Genomic DNA, 5,958 nt, shown 5'->3' on the forward strand with positions numbered 1-5,958 from the left:
GCTAGACAATGGCATCCTGACTACCATTAGGTACCTGGATGAAATCCTTGGACCCATTGTCAGACCCTACACTGGTGCAGTGGGTTCTGGGTTCCTCCTGGTGCACAGCAATGCCCAGCCTCATGTGGCAAGAGCATGCAGGCAGTTCCTGGAGGATGAAGGAATTGATACCATTGAATGGACCCCACGCTCACCTGACCTAAATCCAATAGAACACCTCTGGGACATCATGTTTCGGTCCATCCGATGCCGCCAGGTTGCACCTGTTCAGGAGCTCAGTGATGTCCTGGTCTAGATCTGGGAGGAAATACCCCAGGACACCATCCGTCGTCTCATTAGGAGCATGCCTTGACGTTGTCAGGCATGCATACAAGCACGTGGGGGTCATAGAGACTACTGAGGACCATTCTGCGTTGCTGCAATGAAATTTCAGCAAAATGGACTACGCTGCTGCATCATTCTTTTCACTTTGATTTTCGGGGTGTCTTTGAATTCAGTCCTTTGTAGGTTGATCATTTTCATTTCCATCAAACGATGGGGCATCCTTACCTTCCTAACACATTGCCCAGTCCACATCAGTATAGATATCCAGCATGAGATTTTTTCCCCATTGAGATCTGATGTGTTTTCAAAGTACATACTCACTAGATGCCTGGCCACCTACAGCTGCAACATTATACTGACTGAAACAAGCAAAATGAAGTCAGAATTCTGAGCTATACATTTCTTCCTGAGGAATGACAACCAAGCAAATTTTATTTTAATCAGTACCCAGTGTACTGTATGTACAGGCTGCCATTTAAAACCTTTCTTATTGATCCAAAGGTTTGAATACTTTGAGTCACTATTCAAAAACAAGCATTCAACAAGTGATGTCAGTGTCTGATTAGCAAAGTATTTCTTAGCCAGCTTCAGCAACCAGTTTCCCTTCAGAACATGTGTATAGGTAAAGTTTGGGAATGTTTTTTTTGTTTGGTGAATTGCTGCTACTGTATAGATTTGTTGAATTGCTAGCCAGTGCTCCTAGACTGGAGCTGCAGTCTACATTACAACAATATTGATTCTGCATTGGAACATGGTCTTATCTATGGTATTGTGTATTACGTTTTTCTGTATGTTCCCAAACACTTTGTAAAACGTGTATATGTATGTACATTATATTGCCAAAAGTATTGGGCCAGCCCTCCAAATAATTGGATTCAGATGTTCCAATCACGTCCATGGCCACAGGTGTATAAAATCCAACACCTAGGCATGCAAACCGATTCTACAAACATTTGTGAAAGAGCTCAGTGACTCCAAGCGTGGTACCGTGATAGGTTACCACCTGTGCAATAAGTCCATCCGTGACATTTCCTGGCTACTAAATATTCCACAGCCAACTGTTAGTGGGATTATAACAAAGTGGAAGCAACTGGGAACAATAGCAACTCAGCCACGAAGTGGTAGGCCACGTAAAATGACAGAGCGGGGTCAGCACATGCTGGAGCACACAGTGCGGAGAAGTCGCCAACTGTCTGCAGAGTCAATAGCTAAAGACCTCCAAACTTTGTGTGGCCTTCAGATTAGCACAACAACAGTGAGTAGAGAGCTTAATGGAATGGGTTTCCATGGCCGAGCAGCTGCATCCAAGCCTTGCATCACCAAGTGCAATGCAAAGTGTCAGGTGCAGTGGTGTAAAGCACGCCGCCACTGGACTCTAGAGCAGTGGAGACATGTTCTCTGTAGTGACAAATCACGTTTCTCTGTCTGGCAATCCGATGGACATGTCTGGGTTTGGTGGTTGCCATGAGACCGGTACTTGTTTGGTGGAGGGGGTTATGCTGTGGGGTTGCTTTTCAGGGGTTGGGCTTGGCCCTTTAGTTCCAATGAAGGGAACTCTTAAAGCGCCAGCATACTAAGACATTTTAGACAATTTCATGCTCCCAACTTTGTGAGAATATTTTGGGGATGGCCCGTTCCTGTTCCAACATGTCTGCACACCAGTGCACAAAGCAAGGTCCATAAAGACATTGATGAGTGAATTTGGGGTGGAGGAACTTGATTGACCTCAACCTCATAGAACACCTTTGGGATGAATTAGAGCGGAGACTGAGCCAGACCTTCGCATCTGATATCAGTGCCTGACCTCACAAATGTGCTTCTGGAAGAATGGTCAAACCTTCCCATAGACACCCTCCTAAACCTTGTGGACGGCCTTCCCAGAAGAGTTGAAGCTGTTATAGCTGCAAAGGGCGGGGCCAACTCAATATTGAACCCTACAGACTAAGACTGGGATGTCATTAAAGTTCATGTGCGTGTAAAGGCAGGCGTCCCAGTACTTTTGGCAATATAGTGTATGCATGTGTATATATATTTTTTATTTTTCCCCTTCAACGCTGCCTATTTTTAGTGCAGACATTGTGCTACTAAGCAATTGTGGTCACTACCATTAAAGTTCATTTGCGTGTAAAGGCAGGCATTCTAATACTGGCAATATAGTGTATGCGTTTTTTTATATATATATATTTATTGATTGAGGGACACAGGAACTCAATGACTGTGGAGTTATAATTCCACCTAGGGGAAGATTTGGACAATGGCAAACAAAGTGGCAATCTGGTATAACAGACATTGGAGGGAAGTCTCCTGCTGCACTGGAACAGGACCGAGATGGAAAAGCAATGTACTAGTTAAAGTGAAAGATTGCAACTAACTGAGGAAGCAAGGTCAGTAGCACCTGTCTTTGTGCAGGGGTTGGACAAAATTATGGAAACCCCAGGTAAAAGAACAAAATCATTACTTAATACAGTGGTTAGAGCGCCTTTGGCATCCAAGACGGCCTGAATTCTTCTGGGAATTGACTAATCTAAGTCTTGAATGGTGAGTAATGGAATCTGATACCACTCTTCATTGAAAAATTGTTCCAGTCCTCGCAGAGATGCCAGAGGACGAAAACAAGCCCAAACCTTGTTCTCCAAAATTGGTGGCTCTATGATATTGATGTCCGGTAACTGCAACACCCAGGGAAGGTGCGAGACTTCGTTTGTATGCTTGTCAAACCACAATTTGACAACAGCAGCTGTGTGAATCGGAGTATTATCGTCTTGGTAAACAGCGCCGTCTTTAGGACACAATGTCTACACCATGGGGTACACACACACAAAATTTGTACACAGGGACTCTACCTTTCACGGTGATGATGGGGCCTCCACATAAACAGGCTAAGGGCATTAGCTCACACATCTGCCTTAAACAGGTGATGGCAACAAGAAATGCAGCCATGTGCATGAAGAGTGGAAAGGAATATCCACAATAGGCTGAAAGGGTGGTTTTTGAAAAGCCAAAATAACCAAATTCAGATCCCGCAAAGTCACCAAGGAGCACATAGGTAGAGACATATGAGACCCTGTATAAAAAAAAAAAAAAATCTAAGGAATGCGTAGCTAGCAGTCTTTGGAGAATGATTGGCAGCACCAAGATTTTGATGGTACTCAGTGTAATGGTAACTAAACCCTCATAAAGCTGGGTGAAAGGGTAAGGACGCCATGTTGTCCAGATTGCAGTCATGACAGTTTATCACACATGGTGGTGAATAGCAGCATTAGTTCCCTTCTTACATTTCCCAGGAAGCCATCTGGCACAATAAACAACTGTTAACTGATACAAAGACTGTTATCAATCCATTGATCAGACAGACACACAAACTTCTCCATTAGTTCAATCCCCCATTCCAGGCTGTAGCCCCGTCTCCATTAGTTCAATCCCCCCATTCCAGGCTGTAGCCCCGTCTCCATTCGTTCAATCCCCCATTCCAGTCTGTAGCCCCGTCTCCATTAGATCAATCCCCCATTCCAGTCTGTAGCCCCGTCTCCATTCGTTCAATCCCCCATTCCAGTCTGTAGCCCCGTCTCCATTCGTTCAATCCCCCATTCCAGGCTGTAGCCCCATCTCCATTAGTTCAATCCCCCATTCCAGTCTGTAGCCCCGTCTCCATTAGTTCAATCCCCCATTCCAGTCTGTAGCCCCTAATAAAACTCATCCGTGCAGCTTAAACAAATAAGAGAACTAACAAATCCACAGTTATAAATAGCTCAGCAGAAGAAAACAGCCAACACACATTGCGGATATACAGCTTACGAGCCAAGATTCTAAGATTTAAGCATGTTTTATAATTTCTGAAATTATGACAATCTAGCCAGAATAAAATCACCTTCATCAGTAACTGGGTAGCATTTGAACCCATATATTCCTATGTAAGGAGGTTCTAGAGTGGATTAGGTCTCCACACCCCACCTATGAGAAATAGATATGAGATTTGTCATATCTGTATCCGTTTTGAAGCTAAATTTATGCTGGACAATAATCTGCGTAGTAATAGAGTGTAAATAGTCGATATTCAGAAATATGAATATTTATAGGAAATAGCATTTGGAAATTGGTCATAAACATGGTAGCCTCCCAGCTCCTATCCCTTAAACCGGATGATTGGTAAGAAGGTCTTTGTCAACACCCCTTTGATATCACAAAAAAGGGACTGACCTGTTAAGGAAATTCTTGTTTTTAACATCAACCAAGGACACCCAAGAGAGCCACACCAACATTTTTGCTTGGACAATTGGACTTTGCAAGTATTCTCCATTGTCCCCTTTATTTCTCTGTTGTGCTATTCTCTTTATAACATCTATTTCTGTAAATATTTTAATTGCACCATTTGACCTGTTCATTAACCACTTCCCATCCGGCCCATGTATATAAATGGCCAGATGGGAGCAGTGCAGTGGAAGATGGCCGATTATAAACATCCTCCCGCTGGCATCCATAGTGAGGAACTTACAAGACATTGGAAGAGATTTCCCCAAATCCATAGCTAGATTGCTGACCCAACAGGCCAAGGCCAACCCAGTCTTTGGTGAAAGGCAAATTGGTCTGTCCAAGAACTGGACCGACTTATCTCACAACAGGACTAATTTGTATGTTTGCAGCTGAAGTGGGCAAATGGCTAGGGTTTGGCTTTGCAAGCTGAGACCTGGGAGTAACAAAAGGAACTCTTTTTGGCCTTCAAGGGGCCAGCTCTAGCTTTCTACTGATGATGCAGATAGGCACTCCTGCCCCCAATGACAGGAGACTCATATGGGAGATGAGGCACGAGACACCTAGCAACCTGTCCACAAAGTAGCTCAGTACAGCAAGCATGAGCTATAATGGTTCTGTATGCAGGGGACTGACTTGGAAGCCGTCAAAACCCTCATCATGGGTTGAGTCTATTCAACTAAACGTTGAAAACTAGCATTGCGGCTAATGTAGAGCCTGCTAGAGAGAACAAAGCTTTAAAAAGAATTTCCAATAATTTAATCAATGGAATCCTTAAAACACAGACACATCATCCACAGGGAGCTTATCAGACATCTCCCAGTCCTAATTTGAAGAGGAAGAAGGAAAAAAAAAAAGGGAGGGAAAAAAGTTGGAAGGGTCACGGGACCTCTTAAAAAAGAAACCAGCAATGATAAATGCTCAAAGTTTAAAGTGATATACACTAGATCAATAAAAGTGGTGAGTTTCTCTAAGTGTAAATAAATACATTTTATATTATATATTTCTCTCTCATGATTAGGATTGGAGGGGAATGGGGAGGGGGGGTCCATCCTCCTAGGTGACAAGCAAAAAAACTAAGGGAATGATGGGAATAGCAGGGACTATATCAGACCACCACTGTTTGCCAGTATGTAAACCTTCCTTTAGGTGGCAGTTTAACCCAACATCACTGAATTCCCATGTCCCTCAATGAACAATAAACAAATATTAGATCTCCAAGCACAATCTTCAGGCAATAAAACTGTTACATGGGCCTAACAAAAAAACTCAACTGCTGGGTTAATGCTAATGACAAATTGATATGTGCATTTTTTTATTTTGCCCAGAGTTCCAGGCAAGTCTTGCAGGTATGGGAAGTTAGGGGTTCTAATGAAAAGAAAGACA

The sequence above is a fragment of the Staurois parvus genome, unplaced genomic scaffold (genome assembly GCF_062004578.1).
Source record: "Staurois parvus isolate SC_StPar_1 unplaced genomic scaffold, SC_StPar_1.0 ptg000307l, whole genome shotgun sequence".
NCBI classification, from domain to species: domain Eukaryota; kingdom Metazoa; phylum Chordata; class Amphibia; order Anura; family Ranidae; genus Staurois; species Staurois parvus.